At 43.4% G+C, this 19,407-nt stretch overlaps 1 protein-coding gene across 20 annotated transcripts in view; it reads left to right on the forward strand.

Moving 5' to 3' along the window:
• ABLIM1 (actin binding LIM protein 1) overlaps window positions 1-19,407 on the forward strand; it is a 462,151-nt gene that overhangs the window by 344,078 nt on the left and 98,666 nt on the right. The gene's annotated exons all lie outside the window — the stretch shown is intronic.

A 19,407-nucleotide genomic window follows, 5' to 3' on the forward strand; every position in this document is an offset into this window, starting at 1 on the left:
TATAGTAGTTATATTCTTGTACATAGGGGGCAGTATTATAGTAGTTATATTCTTGTACACAGGGGCAGTATTATAGTAGTTATATTCTTGTACATAGGGGGCAGTATTATAGTAGTTATATTCTTGTACATAGGAGCAGTATTATAGTAGTTATATTCTTCTACATAGGAGCAGTATTATAGTAGTTATATTCTTGTACATAGGGAGCAGTATTATTGTAGTTATATTCTTCTACATAGGAGCAGTATTATTGTAGTTATATTCTTGTACATAGGGGGCAGTATTATAGTAGTTATATTCTTGTACATAGGGGGCAGTATTATAGTAGTTATATTCTTGTACATAGGGAGCAGTATTATAGTAGTTATATTCTTGTACATAGGGAGCAGTATTATAGTAGTTATATTCTTGTACATAGGAGCAGTATTATAGTAGTTATATTCTCGTACATAGGGGCAGTATTATAGTAGTTATATTCTTGTACATGGGGCAGTATTATAGTAGTTATATTCTTGTACATAGGAGCAGTATTATAGTAGTTATATTCTTGTACATAGGGGGCAGTATTATAGTAGTTATATTCTTGTACATAGGAGCAGTATTATAGTAGTTATTTTCTCGTACATAGGGGCAGTATTATAGTAGTTATATTCTTGTACATAGGGGGCAGTATTATAGTAGTTATATTCTTGTACATAGGAGCAGTAATATAGTAGTTATATTCTTGTACATAGGGGCAGTATTATAGTAGTTATATTCTTGTACATAGGGGGCAGTATTATAGTAGTTATATTCTTGTACATAGGGGGCAGTATTATAGTAGTTATATTCTTGTACATAGGAGCAGTATTATAGTAGTTATATTCTTGTACATAGGAGCAGTATTATAGTAGTTATATTCTTGTACATAGGAGCAGTATTACAGTAGTTATATTCTTGTACATAGGGGGCAGTATTATAGTAGTTATATTCTTGTACATAGGGGGCAGTATTATAGTAGTTATATTCTTGTACGTAGGGGGCACTATTATAGTAGTTATATTCTTGTACATAGGGAGCAGTATTATAGTAGTTATATTCTTGTACATAGGGGTAGTATTATAGTAGTTATATTCTTGTACATAGGGGGTAGTATTATAGTAGTTATATTCTTTTACATAGGGGGCAGTATTATAGTAGTTATATTCTTGTACGTAGGGGGCACTATTATAGTAGTTATATTCTTGTACGTAGGGAGCAGTATTATAGTAGTTATATTCTTGTACATAGGGGTAGTATTATAGTAGTTATATTCTTGTACATAGGGGGCAGTATTACAGTAGTTATATTCTTGTACATAGGGGGCAGTATTATAGTAGTTATATTCTTGTACATAGGGGGCGGTATTATAGTAGTTATATTCTTGTACGTAGGGGGCAGTATTATAGTAGTTATATTCTTCTACATAGGGGGCAGTATTATAGTAGTTATATTCTTGTACGTAGGGGGCAGTATTATAGTAGTTATATTCTTGTACACAGGGGGCAGTATTATAGTAGTTATATTCTTGTACACAGGGGGCAGTATTATAGTAGTTATATTCTTGTATATAGGGAGCAGTATTATAGTAGTTATATTCTTGTACATAGGGAGCAGTATTATAGTAGTTATATTCTTCTACATAGGGGGCAGTATTATAGTAGTTATATTCTTGTACATAGGGACAGTATTATAGTAGTTACTGTATATTCTTGTACATAGGGGGCAGTATTATAGTAGTTATATTCTTGTACATAGGGGGCAGTATTATAGTAGTTATATTCTTGTATATAGGAGCAGTATTATAGTAGTTATATTCTTGTACATAGGGATAGTATTATAGTAGTTATATTCTTGTACATAGGGGCAGTATTATAGTAGTTATATTCTTGTACATAGGGGGCAGTATTATAGTAGTTATATTCTTGTACGTAGGGGGCAGTATTATAGTAGTTATATTCTTGTACGTAGGGGGCAGTATTATAGTAGTTATATTCTTCTACATAGGGGGCAGTATTATAGTAGTTATATTCTTGTACATAGGAGCAGTATTATAGTAGTTATATTCTTGTACATAGGGAGCAGTATTATAGTAGTTATATTCTTGTACATAGGGGCATTATTATAGTAGTTATATTCTTGTACATAGGGGGCAGTATTATAGTAGTTATATTCTTGTACGTAGGGGGCAGTATTATAGTAGTTATATTCTTGTACGTACGGGGCAGTATTATAGTAGTTATATTCTTCTACATAGGGGGCAGTATTATAGTAGTTATATTCTTGTACATAGGAGCAGTATTATAGTAGTTATATTCTTGTACATAGGGAGCAGTATTATAGTAGTTATATTCTTGTACATAGGGGGCAGTATTATAGTAGATATATTCGTGTACATAGGGAAAGTATTATAGTAGTTATATTCTTGTACATAGGAGCAGTATTATAGTAGTTATATTCTTGTACATAGGGGCAGTATTTTAGTAGTTATATTCCTGTACATACGGGGCAGTATTATAGTAGTTATATTCTTGTACATAAAGGGCAGTATTATAGTAGTTATATTCTTGTACATAGGGGCAGTATTATAGTAGTTATATTCTTGTACATAGGGGCAGTATTATGGTAGATATATTCTTGTACATAGGGAGCAGTATTATAGTAGTTATATTCTTGTACATAGGGGCAGTTTTATAGTAGATATATTCTTGTACATAGGGGCAGTATTATAGTAGTTATATTCTTGTACATAGGGGCAGTATTATAGTAGATATATTCGTGTACATAGGGGCAGTATTATAGTAGTTATATTCTTGTACATAGGAGCAGTATTATAGTAGTTATATTCTTGTACATAGGGGCAGTATTATAGTAGTTATATTCCTGTACATACGGGGCAGTATTATAGTAGTTATATTCTTGTACATAAGGGGCAGTATTATAGTAGTTATATTCTTGTACATAGGGGCAGTATTATAGTAGTTATATTCTTGTACATAGGGGCAGTATTATAGTAGATATATTCTTGTACATAGGGAGCAGTATTATAGTAGTTATATTCTTGTACATAGGGGCAGTATTATAGTAGTTATATTCTTGTACATAGGAGGCAGTATTATAGTAGTTATATTCTTGTACATAGGGGGCAGTATTATAGTAGTTATATTCTTGTATATAGGGGGCAGTATTATAGTAGTTATATTCTTGTACATAGGGGCAGTATTATAGTAGTTATATTCTTGTACATAGGAGCAGTATTATAGTAGTTATATTCATGTACATAGGGGGCCGTATTATAGTAGTTATATTCCTGTACATAGGAGCAGTATTATAGGAGTTATATTCTTGTACATAGGGGGCAGTATTATAGTAGTTATATTCTTGTACATAGGAGCAGTATTATAGTAGTTATATTCTTGTACATAGGGGCAGTATTATAGAAGTTATATTCCTGTACATACGGGGCAGTATTATAGTAGTTATATTCTTGTACATAAGGGGCAGTATTATAGTAGTTATATTCTTGTACATAGGGGCAGTATTATAGTAGTTATATTCTTGTACATAGGGACAGTATTATAGTAGTTATATTCTTGTACATAGGGGCAGTATTATAGTAGATATATTCTTGTACATAGGGGCAGTATTATGGTAGTTATATTCTTGTACATAGGGGCAGTATTATAGTAGTTATATTCTTGTACATAGGGGCAGTATTATAGTAGTTATATTCCTGTACATACGGGGCAGTATTATAGTAGTTATATTCTTGTACATAGGGGCAGTATTATAGTAGATATATTCTTGTACATAGGGGCAGTATTATGGTAGTTATATTCTTGTACATAGGGGCAGTATTATAGTAGTTATATTCTTGTACATAGGGGCAGTATTATAGTAGTTATATTCCTGTACATACGGGGCAGTATTATAGTAGTTATATTCTTGTACATAAGGGGCAGTATTATAGTAGTTATATTCTTGTACATAGGAGCAGTATTATAGTAGTTATATTCTTGTACATAGGGGCAGTATTATAGTAGTTATATTCTTGTACATAGGGGGCAGTATTATAGTAGTTATATTCCTGTACATAGGGGCAGTATTATACTAGTTATATTATTGTCCATGTAGTGCTGATTCCCAGGCGCCGGTACGTGTGATCGTGATGCTGCACACTGGCGGCACACGGCTGCCACGCATGTGACACACACGGGACACGGATATCTCCGGTAACGGATTTTCCGGTACCAGAAATATACGAACGTGTGAAACTGGCCTAAAATGTGAACGGACACATAAGAAAATAAACAGTTTTGTGCACCCAAAAAAACCTTTAAAATTGATATATTGCAGGTGGGTAATGTCTAACTGTATCCATACCCCCAAAAATAAGTCTTGTGCAGCCATTGCAGTTATGAGATGAAACAACAAACTGGGACAATTCTGGTTAAACAATAGTATAAAGTGCTATTGAAGGAAGATGCACCACAAATAAATACACAAATCAATTCAATGCGAGTGCGAATAATATACATTCAAATTAGAAGCAACGCAGTACCCCAGAAAAACAACTGAAACACTTGCTGTAACTGAGCATCAGGTCACAATGCAAAAGAGGTAATGTGAGAAAATACTTACAGTTGTGCTCAAAAGTTTACACACCCCTGCAGAATTTTTCCTTTCTTGGCCTTGTTTCAGAGAATATGAATGCTAGCAAAAAACTTTTTCTCCACTCATGGTTATTGGTTGGGTGAAGCCATTTATTGTCAAACTACTGTGTTTTCTCTTTTTAAATCTTAATGACAACCAAAAACATCCAAATGACCCTGATCAAAAGTTCACATACCCTGGTGATTTGGGCCTGATAACATGCACAGAATTTGACACAAATGGGTTTGAATGGCTACTAAAGGTAACATCCTCACCTCTGACCTGTTTGCTTGTAATCAGTGTGTGTGCATAAAAGCTGAGTGAGTTTCTGGGATCCAGACAGACTCTTGCATCTTTCATCCAGCCACTGACGTTTCTGGATTGTGAGTCATGGGAAAAGAAAAAGAATTGTCAGCGGATCTATGGGAAAACGTAGTTGAACTGTATAACACAGGAAAGGGATACAGAAAGATATCCAAGGAATTGATAATGCCAGTCAGCAGCGTTCAAACTATGATTAACAAATGGAAAATCAGGGGCTCTGTAAAAACCAAACCATGGTCAGGTAGACCAACAAAAAATTCGGCCACAACTGCTAGGAAAATTGTTCGGGATGCAAAGAAAAACCCACAAATAACATCAGCTGAAATTCAGGACTCTCTGAAAACTAACGATGTGGCTGTTTCAAGATGCACAATAAGGAGGCACTTGAAGAAAAATGGGCTGCATGGTTCAGAAGAAAGCCATTACGGCGCAAATGCCACAAAGTATCTCACCTACAATATGCCAAACAGCACAGAGACAAGCCTCAAAACTTCTGGAACAAGGTAATTTGGAGTAATGAGACCAAAATGTAACTTTTTGGCCACAACCATAAACGTTACATTGGGAGAGAGGTCAACAAGGCCAATAGTGAAAGGAACACCATTCCTACAGTAAAGCACGGAGGTGGATTGCTGATGGTTCGGGGATGTGTGAGCTGCAAAGGCACAGAAAACTTGGTAAAAGTTGAAGGAAAGATGAATACAGCATGTTATCAGCAAATACTGGAGGTCAAATTTGCACTCATCAGCCCAGAAGCTGCACATGGGACGTACTTTGACGTTCCAACATGACAACGATCCAAAACAAAAGGCCAAGTCGACCTGTCATTGACTACAGCAGAACAAAGTGAATGTTCTGGAGTGGCCATCTCAGTCTCCTGACCTCAATATCATTGAGCCTCTCTGGGGAGATCTCAAGCTCGCAGCTCCTGCTAGACAGCCCAGGAATTTACAGGAACTGGAGGCTTTTTGCCAAGAAGAATGGGCAGCTTTACCATCTGAGAAAATAAAGAACCTCATCCACAACTACCACAAAAGACTTCAAGCTGTCATTGATGTTAGAGGGAGCAATACATGGTATTAAGAACTGGGGTATGTGAACTTTTGATCAGGGTCATTTGGATGTTTTTGGTTGTCATTAAGATTTAAAAAGAGAAAACACAGTCGTTTTACAATAAATTGCTTCACCCAACCAATAACCTTGAGTGGAGAAAAAGTTTTTTTTGTTATACTGTATATCCGTCCTATATCCAATTGCGTGTGGATATAGGACGTCGCTAATTTTGTGTCTTGGTGGTATAGTATTTCAAAATTTGAGTGTTTTTGTTCCTTGATTTGGTCCTTGCATTTGAATTCAATGTAAATAATGCTGATAGTGTTGTGTACATTCCTGGTGTTTGGTGCTTCTCTCCAGGTGTCGTGTACATTGCTGGTGTTTGGTGCTTCTCTTCAGGTGTCGAGTACATTGCTGGTGTTTGGTGCTTCTCTCCAGGTGTCGTGTACATTGCTGGTGTTTGGTGCTTCTCTTCAGGTGCCGTGTACATTGCTGGTGTTTGGTGCATCTCTCCAGGTGTCGTGTACATTGCTAGTGTTTGGTGCTTCTCTTCAGGTGTCGTGTACATTGCTGATGTTTGATGCTTCTCTTCAGGTGTCGTGTACATTGCTGGTGTTTGGTGCTTCTCTCCAGGTGTCGTGTACATTCCTGGTGTTTGGTGCTTCTCTTCAGGTGTCGTGTACATTGCTGGTGTTTGGTGCTTCTCTTCAGGTGTCGTGTACATTGCTGGTGTTTGGTGCTTCTCTCCAGGTGTCGTGTACATTGCTGGTGTTTGGTGCTTCTCTTCAGGTGCCGTGTACATTGCTGGTGTTTGGTGCATCTCTCCAGGTGTCGTGTACATTGCTAGTGTTTGGTGCTTCTCTTCAGGTGTCGTGTACATTGCTGATGTTTGATGCTTCTCTTCAGGTGTCGTGTACATTGCTGGTGTTTGGTGCTTCTCTCCAGGTGTCGTGTACATTGCTGGTGTTTGGTGCTTCTCTTCAGATGTCGTGTACATTGCTGATGTTTGATGCTTCTCTTCAGGTGTCGTATACATTGCTGGTGTTTGGTGCTTCTCTCCAGGTGTCGTGTACATTCCTGGTGTTTGGTGCTTCTCTCCAGGTGTCGTGTACATTGCTGGTGATTGGTGCTTCTCTTCAGGTGTCGTGTACATTGCTGGTGTTTGGTGCTTCTCTTCAGGTGTCGTGTACATTGCTGATGTTTGGTGCTTCTCTCCAGGTGTCGTGTACATTGCTGGTGTTTGGTGCTTCTCTTCAGGTGTCGTGTACATTGCTGGTGTTTGGTGCTTGTCTTCAGCTGTCGTGTACATCGCTGGTGTTTGGTGCTTCTCTTCAGCTGTCGTGTACATTGCTGGTGGGTGTCGTGTACATTGCTGGTGTTTGGCGCTTCTCTCCAGGTGTCGTGTACATTGCTGGTGTTTGATGCTTCTCTTCAGGTGTCGTGTACATTTCTGGTGTTTGGTGCTTCTCTTCAGGTGTCGTGTACATTGCTGGTGTTTGGTGCTTCTCTTCAGGTGTAGTGTACATTGCTGCTGTTTGGTGCTTCTCTTCAGGTGTCGTGTACATTGCTGGTGTTTGCTTCTCTTCAGGTGTCGTGTACATTGCTGGTGTTTGGTGCTTCTCTTCAGGTGTCGTGTACATTGCTGGTGTTTGGTGCTTCTCTCCAGGTGTCGTGTACATTACTGGTGTTTGGTGCACATTCCTGATGTTTGGTGCTTCTCTCCAGGTGTCGTGTACATTGCTGGTGTTTGGTGCTTCTCTTCAGGTGTCGTGTATATTGCTGGTGTTTGGTGCTTCTCTCCAGGTGTCATATACATTGCTGGTGTTTCGTGCTTCTCTCCAGGTGTCATGTACATTGCTGGTGTTTGCTTCTCTTCAGGTGTCGTGTACATTGCTGGTGTTTGGTGCTTCTCTTCAGGTGTCGTGTACATTGCTGGTGTTTGGTGCTTCTCTCCAGGTGTCGTGTACATTGCTGGTCTTTGGTGCTTCTCTTCAGGTGTCGCGTACATTGCTGGTGTTTGGTGCTTCTCTTCAGGTGTCGTGTACATTGCTGGTGTTTGGTGCTTCTCTCCAGGTGTCGTGTACATTGCTGGTGTTTGGTGCTTCTCTTCAGGTGTCGTGTACATTCCTGGTGTTTGGTGCTTCTCTTCAGGTGTCGTGTACATTGCTGGTGTTTGCTTCTCTTCAGGTGTCGTGTACATTTCTGGTGTTTGGTGCTTCTCTTAAGGTGTCGTGTACATTGCTGGTGTTTGGTGCTTCTCTTCAGGTGTCGTGTACATTGCTGGTGTTTGCTTCTCTTCAGGTGTCGTGTACATTTCTGGTGTTTGGTGCTTCTCTTCAGGTGTCGTGTACATTGCTGGTGTTCGGTGCTTCTCTTCAGGTGTCGTGTAAATTGCTGGTGTTTGGTGCTTCTCTTCAGGTGTCGTGTACATTGCTGGTGTTTGGTGCTTCTCTCCAGGTGTCGTGTACATTGCTGGTGTTTGGTGCTTCTCTTCAGGTGTCGTGTACATTCCTGGTGTTTGGTGCTTCTCTTCAGGTGTCGTGTACATTGCTGGTGTTTGCTTCTCTTCAGGTGTCGTGTACATTTCTGGTGTTTGGTGCTTCTCTTAAGGTGTCGTGTACATTGCTGGTGTTTGGTGCTTCTCTTCAGGTGTCGTGTACATTGCTGGTGTTTGCTTCTCTTCAGGTGTCGTGTACATTTCTGGTGTTTGGTGCTTCTCTTCAGGTGTCGTGTACATTGCTGGTGTTCGGTGCTTCTCTTCAGGTGTCGTGTAAATTGCTGGTGTTTGGTGCTTCTCTTCAGGTGTCGTGTACATTGCTGGTGTTTGGTGCTTCTCTTCAGGTGTCGTGTATATTGCTGGTGTTTGGTGCTTCTCTTCAGGTGTCGTGTACATTGCTGGTGTTTGGTGCTTCTCTTCAGGTGTCGGTGTGGACATTTATGATGCGGTTCAGGCAGCTTTTTCATCAGGTAGTGATGGTGTCTTTGTTTTCTCCCTCTTGCTGATATCAGACTTTCAGCCTCTGTATTTTCTGGTGGGGGGCACGGCGCTGTTTGCTTTCTTTATGTTATAATATCTACTAAGGTTCTGGCACTCGAATAATGATGGAGAGTCAATTGATGTGTTTCAAACAGGTGGATGCTTTAATAGATTCTCCAAGTTAAAGGTAGCTCAAACAGGTGCCCAACGTTTCAACAACACCGGGGTTTTCATCAGGGGCTTCAAAGGAGCTTAAAATTGGAGCATAGACATAAATACATACATGAGTATTAGTGAAACAAAAAATATACACATGAAGACATATCAAAAAGTAGTGTGTCCCTGTCGGGAAAAAGAAACAACAAAGGAACAAAAGGGAGAGATATGTACTGTAATACCAGGTTGGACCCTACTAAATCAACAAAAGGAAAGAACTGGAGGGGAACCGGGACTAAGATAGTGATGGCAGTACCTATGTGGTAGAATCTACAGCGTTCCGTAGGATCCTGGAAAATAGCGTGGTGTAAACCGGCCTCACTCTGACATGCCAGGTCTGGCTTGTCACTCTTCACAAGGAGAAACATTACCCCTTAGATCCCAGAAGAGCTGGGATAAAACAAACTGGGTGTAAGGTCCCGGGGTGTGTCGGGTCCCGGGGTGTGTCAGGTCCCGGGGTGTGTCGGGTCCCGGGGTGTGTCGGGTGCCGGGGTGTGTCGGGTGCCGGGGTGTGTCGGGTCCCGGGGTGTGTCGGGTCCCGGGGGGTGTCGGGTCCCGGGGGGTGTCGGGTCCCGGGGGGTGTCGGGTCCCGGGGGGTGTCGGGTCCCGGGGGGTGTCAGGTCCCGGGGGTGTCACAGGAGGCAATGATCTATTGGGTCTGATGCCTGGTATAGTGTTATTGTGGCCGGGCGTGCTGGATCAGTGATGGCGTCACATCTGTAGGACTCAGCTGCTGTGGCGTATTTTACGCTTCGCCTGTAATTAATCACTCTGGTCTCACGCCTTGTACCCGGGTAATAACAGCGTTTGTGCGTATTTATAGTGCCAGCGCCAGTTTTCTCCTCGCTACATTCTGTGTCATCGGTTTCATGTTGAGAGTCCTAAATCACCAGATCCGTCATTTTGCTGCTTCCATTGTCGGTTGGGGGTGTTTCTACGGTTCTGCTTCTTTGTTAGTTCCTGAAGTGACAGAACTGGGGGCAGTGGGGACATATCAGAAGGGGCACCTCTCTACAGCTGAGCTCCGTACATTGCAGGATGAAGGATGCGGTTAGTTTTCTGACATCAGATGACGGTGTAATGCTTTGTAGTGTAGAGACATCAGTTTTCAGAATGCAAATCTCTGAAGGAATCTCTGTGCAAGCAGGGAATGCTGGGAGATTTCAGCTCTGAAGGGTGCAAAATGAAGTGCAGCTGTAGTGTGTGATCAGCATCTGGTGGAGGTTTCTCTGGCCTCCCTGCCGCATCTTGTTTCTACTTCTTTGGGTTTGTGCAATCTCTGGCGATTGGAGACATCTGGGGTCTTGGGGGGTCTATCATTCCTCACCTGCCACCTTAGGCTTTTGTTTGTTGGTTTTTCTGGGATAAGAATAAACAGTAATGGGGAAGGATGGCTCCTCCTGCCATTAGCTTCCAACAGAGATGGATTAGAGGAAATGAAGCTCCTTACCTCTGACCCGGGAAACGTTTCCCAGATGCCGGTCTGTCCCTCATCATTATAACGACTGCAGAATGTCCTAGAAGGGCTCCGTCATTTACAGCCAGCGCGTCAGTCCAGCAAATGTGGCCGCAACTTACAATTTCCCCGATGACAACTCCCAACATGTGAGAAATAGTAGGTAAAAGTCCGTCCTGGTGACCAGAGCCCATTACATTCCCGACCGCCGTCTCTGTACAGCTGATCCTCACCCTACTGGGCAGCCATTGGTTGGCTAGAGAAGTGGACCCTAGTGGTTTGGGGAATATTACCCCCAAGACCTGGACTTACAATTTGAAGGGATAGTGTAAGACTTATATATTGAAAGCCTATCAGTATATGTTATAAATATGAGATCTGTGGAGTTCTGACACCTGGAACCTCCACCAATCGGCTGAAAGCGGATTCTTCTTACTGAATCCATCATTTCAGCAGTCAGAACCATTGCTTCTGAGTTAAATATTTGCCAAGTTCACTTATAATTACATAATTAAATACTACCTACAGCCACCACTAGGGGGAGATCACTACACGCGCGCACACACACACACACACACTTATACAACCATCACTAGTGGGACCTTACTACACACACAGGTTTATACAGCCACCACTAGGGAGAGATCACTACACGCGCACACACACACACACACACACACACACACTTATACAGCCACCACTAGGGAGAGCTCACTACATACAGATTTATACAGCCACCACTAGGAGGAGATCACTACATACAGATTTATACAGTCACCACTAGGGGGAGATCACTACATACAGATTTATACAGTCACCACTAGAGGGGGCTCACTACATACAGATTTATACAGTCACCACTAGGGGGAGCTCACTACATACAGATTTATACAGCCACTAGGAGGGGGAGGTGAGGGGCAGAGAGGGAGAATACATTTGTAATGAGCTTTAGTTGGTGTGTTAGGTTTGATGGTTTATAACCTTTGAATGGAGACAGAATAAGTGCGTTTTTTATGTGTTTTTTTTCTTGTGTTTTTTCCCATTCATTGCTTTCTCTGCATTGTAGTAATTGAATGATAGTGTTGTGGTATTTAGGGTCCCTGCTTGGGCACTCATTATTGGGGGAGACTCGTGTCATAACCCGGATTAGTCGTGTCCCGTCGGTGATGCTGGGTTTATCCGGTGGCCGCCATGCTGGGCTCATTATGGCCGGACGGCGCCTCACTGCTGAGGAGCGCGAGCCGCGGTAATTCCTGCGGATGGTCTTCTATCGCAGATCTCCGTCTTGTAATGACGATCATCTATCGCAGGACCCCCGCCCTTCTATCGCAGGACCCCCGCCCTTCATCTTAGAAATCTGTAACTGTTTCTAATTTACTTTTTTCCCATAATGAATTGTCAGCGATGGTGGAGTCTGACAACTAACTGCTGACACAGGAAAATAACAGCCACAAACAACTGCAATGTAGAAACATCCGTATCAGCGTCATGGGGGACAACGCCGAGCGTCATACAGTGTGGATGATGGGGGTTATGTCTCCTGGCTGTACCGGCCGGGTGTGATACCATGTACTGAGCTCTGGGAGCAAACCGCGAGCCCCCCGGACCGAGGGTCCGCAAATCTACTTCTTACACTGGTGGTAATTGATAACTGAGCGACTGTTGTGGGAGGTCATTGTATCTAATCCCATCATGTGTGATACTGTCTGCTGAGCCGTGTATCTAATCCTCTCCTGTGTGATACTGTCTGCTGAGCTGTGTATCTAATCCTATCCTGTGTGATACTGTCTGCTGAGCTGTGTATCTAATCCTATCCTGTGTGATACTGTCTGCTGAGCCGTGTATCTAATCCTATCCTGTGTGATACTGTCTGCTGAGCTGTGTATCTAATCCTCTCCTGTGTGATACTGTCTGCTGAGCCGTGTATCTAATCCTCTCCTGTGTGATACTGTCTGCTGAGCTGTGTATCTAATCCTCTCCTGTGTGATACTGTCTGCTGAGCCGTGTATCTAATCCTATCCTGTGTAATACTGTCTGCTGAGCTGTGTATCTAATCCTCTCCTGTGTGATACTGTCTGCTGAGCCGTGTATCTAATCCTCTCCTGTGTGATACTGTCTGCTGAGCCGTGTATCTAATCCTATCCTGTGTGATACTGTCTGCTGAGCTGTGTATCTAATCCTCTCCTGTGTGATACTGTCTGCTGAGCCGTGTATCTAATCCTATCCTGTGTAATACTGTCTGCTGAGCTGTGTATCTAATCCTATCCTGTGTAATACTGTCTGCTGAGCTGTGTATCTAATCCTATCCTGTGTAATACTGTCTGCTGAGCTGTGTATCTAATCCTATCCTGTGTAATACTGTCTGCTGAGCTGTGTATCTAATCCTATCCTGTGTAATACTGTCTGCTGAGCAGTGTATCTAATCCTATCCTGTGTGATACTGACTGCTGAGCCGTGTATCTAATCCTCTCCTGTGTGATACTGTCTGCTGAGCCGTGTATCTAATCCTATCCTGTGTGATACTGACTGCTGAGCCGTGTATCTAATCCTCTCCTGTGTGATACTGTCTGCTGAGCCGTGTATCTAATCCTATCCTGTGTGATACTGTCTGCTGAGCCGTGTATCTAATCCTATCCTGTGTGATACTGTCTGCTGAGCCTTGTATCTAATCCTATCCTGTGTGATACTATCTGCTGAGCCGTGTATCTAATCCTATCCTGTGTGATACTGTCTGCTGAGCCGTGTATCTAATCCTCTCCTGTGTGATACTGTCTGCTGAGCCGTGTATCTAATCCTATCCTGTGTGATACTGTCTGCTGAGCTGTGTATCTAATCCTATCCTGTGTAATACTGTCTGCTGAGCTGTGTATCTAATCCTCTCCTGTGTGATACTGTCTGCTGAGCCGTGTATCTAATCCTATCCTGTGTAATACTGTCTGCTGAGCCGTGTATCTAATCCTATCCTGTGTGATACTGTCTGCTGAGCCGTGTATCTAATCCTCTCCTGTGTGATACTGTCTGCTGAGCCGTGTATCTAATCCTCTCCTGTGTAATACTGTCTGCTGAGCTGTGTATCTAATCCTATCCTGTGTAATACTGTCTGCTGAGCAGTGTATCTAATCCTATCCTGTGTGATACTGACTGCTGAGCCGTGTATCTAATCCTCTCCTGTGTGATACTGTCTGCTGAGCCGTGTATCTAATCCTATCCTGTGTGATACTGTCTGCTGAGCCGTGTATCTAATCCTCTCCTGTGTAATACTGTCTGCTGAGCTGTGTATCTAATCCTCTCCTGTGTGATACTGTCTGCTGAGCCGTGTATCTAATCCTCTCCTGTGTGATACTGTCTGCTGAGCCGTGTATCTAATCCTCTCCTGTGTGATACTGTCTGCTGAGCCGTGTATCTAATCCCATCATGTATGATATTGTCTGCTGGGCTGTGTATCTAATCCTCTCCTGTGTGATACTGTCTGCTGAGCGTGTATCTAATCCTATCCTGTGTGATACTGTCTGCTGAGCTCCTGTGTATCTAATCCTATCCTGTGTGATACTGTCTGCTGAGCCGTGTATCTAATCCTCTCCTGTGTGATACTGTCTGCTGAGCCATGTATCTAATCCTCTCCTGTGTGATACTGTCTGCTGAGCCGTGTATCTAATCCTCTCCTGTGTGATACTGTCTGCTGAGCTGTGTATCTAATCCTCTCCTGTGTGATACTGTCTGCTGAGCCGTGTATCTAATCCCATCAAGTATGATATTGTCAGCTGAGCCGTGTATCTAATCCTCTCCTGTGTGATACTGTCTGCTGAGCTGTGTATCTAATCCTCTCCTGTGTGATACTGTCTGCTGAGCCGTGTATCTAATCCTCTCCTTTGTGATACTGTCTGCTGAGCCGTGTATCTAATCCCATCATGTGTGATACCGTCTGCTGAGCCGTGTATCTAATCCTCTCCTGTGTGATACTGTCTGCTGAGCCGTGTATCTAATCCCATCATGTATGATATTGTCAGCTGAGCCGTGTATCTAATCCTCTCCTGCGTGATACTGTCTGCTGAGCCGTGTATCTAATCCTCTCCTGCGTGATACTATCTGCTGAGCTGTGTATCTAATCCTCTCCTGTGTGATACTGTCTGCTGAGCCGTGTATCTAATCCTATCATGTGTGATACTGACTGCTGAGCCGTGTATCTAATCCTATCCTGTGTGATACTGTCTGCTGAGCTGGGTATCTAATCCTATCCTGTGTGATACTGTCTGCTGAGCCGTGTATCTAATCCTATCCTGTGTGATACTGTCTGCTGAGCTGGGTATCTAATCCTCTCCTGTGTGATACTGACTGCTGAGCTGTGTATCTAATCCCATCATGTGTGATACTGACTGCTGAGCCGTGTATCTAATCCTATCCTGTGTGATACTGTCTGCTGAGCTGTGTATCTAATCCTCTCCTGTGTGATACTGTCTGCTGAGCCGTGTATCTAATCCTATCCTGTGTGATACTGTCTGCTGAGCCATGTATCTAATCCTCTCCTGTGTGATACTGTCTGCTGAGCCGTGTATCTAATCCTCTCCTGTGTGATACTGACTGCTAAGCCGTGTATCTAATCCTATCCTGTGTGATACTGTCTGCTGAGCCGTGTATCTAATCCTCTCCTGTGTGATACTGTCTGCTGAGCCGTGTATCTAATCCTATCCTGTGTGATACTGTCTGCTGAGCCGTGTATCTAATCCTCTCCTGTGTGATACTATTTGCTGAGCTGTGTATCTAATCCTATCCTGTGTGATACTGTCTGCTGAGCTGTGTATCTAATCCTATCCTGTGTGATACTCTCTGCTGAGCTGTGTATCTAATCCTATCCTGTGTGATACTGACTGCTGAGCCGTGTATCTAATCCTCTCCTGTGTGATACTGTCTGCTGAGCCGTGTATCTAATCCTATCCTGTGTGATACTGTCTGCTGAGCCGTGTATCTAATCCTCTCCTGTGTGATACTATTTGCTGAGCTGTGTATCTAATCCTATCCTGTGTGATACTGTCTGCTGAGCCGTGTATCTAATCCCATCATGTATGATACTGACTGCTGAGCTGTGTATCTAATCCTCTCCTGTGTGATACTGTGTGCTGAGCTGTGTATCTAATCCTCTCCTTGTGATACTGTCTGCTGAGCTGTGTATCTAATCCTATCCTGAGTGATACTGTCTGCTGAGCTGTGTATCTAATCCTCTCCTGTGTGATACTGTCTGCTGAGCTGTGTATCTAATCCTATCTTGTGTGATACTGTCTGCTGAGCTGTGTATCTAATCCTCTCCTGTGTGATACTATCTGCTGAGCTGTGTATCTAATCCTCTCCTGTGTGATACTGTCTGCTGAGCCGTGTATCTAATCCTCTCCTGTGTGATACTGTCTGCTGAGCCGTGTATCTAATCCCATCATGTATGATACTGACTGCTGAGCTGTGTATCTAATCCTCTCCTGTGTGATACTGTCTGCTGAGCTGTGTATCTAATCCTATCCTGTGTGATACTGTCTGCTGAGCTGTGTATCTAATCCTATCCTGTGTGATACTGTCTGCTGAACTGTGTATCTAATCCTATCCTGTGTGATACTGTCTGCTGAGCTGTGTATCTAATCCCTTCATGTATGATACTGACTGCTGAGCTGTGTATCTAATCCCATCATGTATGATACTGACTGCTGAGCTGTGTATCTAATCCTATCCTGTGTGATACTGTCTGCTGAGCCGTGTATCTAATCCCATCATGTATGATACTGACTGCTGAGCCGTGTATCTAATCCTCTCCTGTGTGATACTGTCTGCTGAGCCGTGTATCTAATCCCATCATGTATGATATTGTCAACTGAGCTGTGTATCTAATCCTCTCCTGTGTGATACTGTCTGCTGAGCTGTGTATCTAATCCTCTCCTGTGTGATACTGTCTGCTGAGCTGTGTATCTAATCCTCTCCTGTGTGATACTGTGTGCTGAGCCGTGTATCTAATCCTCTCCTGTGTGATACCGTCTGCTGAGCTGTGTATCTAATCCTCTCCTGTGTGATACTGTCTGCTGAGCTGTGTATCTAATCCTCTCCTGTGTGATACTGTCTGCTGAGCTGTGTATCTAATCCTCTCCTGTGTGATACCGTCTGCTGAGCTGTGTATCTAATCCTCTCCTGTGTGATACTGTCTGCTGAGCTGTGTATCTAATCCTATCCTGTGTGATACTGTCTGCTGAGCTGTGTATCTAATCCTCTCCTGTGTGATACTGTCTGCTGAGCCGTGTATCTAATCCCATCATGTATGATACTGACTGCTGAGCTGTGTATCTAATCCTCTCCTGTGTGATACCGTCTGCTGAGCTGTGTATCTAATCCTCTCCTGTGTGATACTGTCTGCTGAGCTGTGTATCTAATCCTATCCTGTGTGATACTGTCTGCTGAGCCATGTATCTAATCCTATCCTGTGTGATACTGTCTGCTGAGCTGTGTATCTAATCCTATCCTGTGTGATACTGTCTGCTGAGCCGTGTATCTAATCCTCTCCTGTATGATATTGTCAGCTGAGCCGTGTATCTAATCCTCTCCTGTGTGATACTGTGTACTGAGCCGTGTATCTAATCCTCTCCTGTGTGATACACTCTGCTGAGCCGTGTATCTAATCCTCTCCTGTGTGGTACTGTCTGCTGAGCCGTGTATCTAATCCTCTCCTGTGTGATACTGTGTGCTGAGCCGTGTATCTAATCCTCTCCTGTGTGATACTGTCTGCTGAGCCGTGTATCTAATCCTCTCCTGTGTGATACTGTCTGCTGAGCCGTGTATCTAATCCCATCATGTATGATATTGTCAGCTGAGCTGTGTATCTAATCCTCTCCTGCGTGATACTGTCTGCGGAGCCGTGTATCTAATCCTCTCCTGTCTGCTGAGCCGTGTATCTAATCCTATCCTATGTGATACTGTCTGCTGAGCCGTGTATCTAATCCTATCCTGTGTGATACTGTCTGCTGAGCTGTGTATCTAATCCTCTCCTGTGTGATACTGTCTGCTGAGCCGTGTATCTAATCCTATCCTGTGTGATACTGTCTACTGAACCGTGTATCTAATCCTCTCCTGTGTGATACTGTCTGCTGAGCTCCTGTGTATCTAATCTTATCCTGTGTGATACTGTCTGCTGAGCTCCTGTGTATCTAATCTTATCCTGTGTGATACTGTCTGCTGAGCTGTGTATCTAATCCTCTCCTGTGTGATACTGTCTGCTGAGCTGTGTATCTAATCCTCTCCTGTGTGATACTGTCTGCTGAGCCGTGTATCTAATCCTCTCCTGCGTGATACTGTCCGCGGAGCCGTGTATCTAATCCTCTCCTGTGTGATACTGTCTGCTGAGCTGTGTATCTAATCCTATCCTATGTGATACTGTCTGCTGAGCCGTGTATCTAATCCTATCCTGTGTGATACTGTCTGCTGAGCCGTGTGTCTAATCCTATCCTATGTGATACTGTCTGCTGAGCCGTGTATCTAATCCTATCCTGTGTGATACTGTCTGCTGAGCTGTGTATCTAATCCTCTCCTGTGTGATACTGTCTGCTGAGCTGTGTATCTAATCCTCTCCTGTGTGATACTGTCTGCTGAGCCGTGTATCTAATCCTATCCTGTGTGATACTGTCTACTGAACCGTGTATCTAATCCTCTCCTGTGTGATACTGTCTGCTGAGCTCCTGTGTATCTAATCCTCTCCTGTGTGATACTGTCTGCTGAGCTGTGTATCTAATCCTCTCCTGTGTGATACTGTCTGCTTAGCTGTGTATCTAATCCTCTCCTGTGTGATACTGTCTGCTGAGCTCCTGTGTATCTAATCCTCTCCTGTGTGATACTGTCTGCTTAGCTGTGTATCTAATCCTCTCCTGTGTGATACTGTCTGCTGAGCTCCTGTGTATCTAATCCTCTCCTGTGTGATACTGTCTGCTTAGCTGTGTATCTAATCCTCTCCTGTGTGATACTGTCTGCTGAGCTCCTGTGTATCTAATCTTATCCTGTGTGATACTGTCTGCTGAGCTCCTGTGTATCTAATCCTATCCTGTGTGATACTGTCTGCTGAGCTCCTGTGTATCTAATCCTATCCTGTGTGATACTGTCTGCTGAGCTGTGTATCTAATCCTATCCTGTGTGATACTGTCTGCTGAGCTCCTGTGTATCTAATCTTATCCTGTGTGATACTGTCTGCTGAGCTGTGTATCTAATCCTCTCCTGTGTGATACTGTCTGCTGAGCTCCTGTGTATCTAATCTTATCCTGTGTGATACTGTCTGCTGGAGATCTGTATCTAAGTCTATCATGTCATATACTTTTTGCTGAGCTTCTGTACCTAATCCTAGTGAATGATAGCCCTCGCCCCTGTGCACATTGGAGGACCGATGCTCTCGTCAGTCGCTGTGATCTCGGGGTACAGATCAGGTCTCTGGGGTACAGGGCAGGTTTCTGGTGTACAGGGCAGGTCTCTGGGGTACAGAGCAGGTCTCTGGGGTACAGTGCAGGTCTCCGGGGTACAGTGCAGGTCTCCGGGGTACAGGGCAGGTCTCGGGGTACAGGGCAGGTCTCTGGGGTACAGTGCAGGTCTCCGGGGTACAGTGCAGGTCTCCGGGGTACAGTGCAGGTCTCGGGGTACAGGGCAGGTCTCTGGGGTACAGGGCAGGTCTCTGGGGTACAGGGCAGGTCTCCCGGGTACAGGG

Source organism: Phyllobates terribilis, unplaced genomic scaffold (genome assembly GCF_046119375.1).
Source record: "Phyllobates terribilis strain yellow unplaced genomic scaffold, ASM4611937v1 Scaffold_5__5_contigs__length_657084704, whole genome shotgun sequence".
In the NCBI taxonomy this organism is placed as follows: domain Eukaryota; kingdom Metazoa; phylum Chordata; class Amphibia; order Anura; family Dendrobatidae; genus Phyllobates; species Phyllobates terribilis.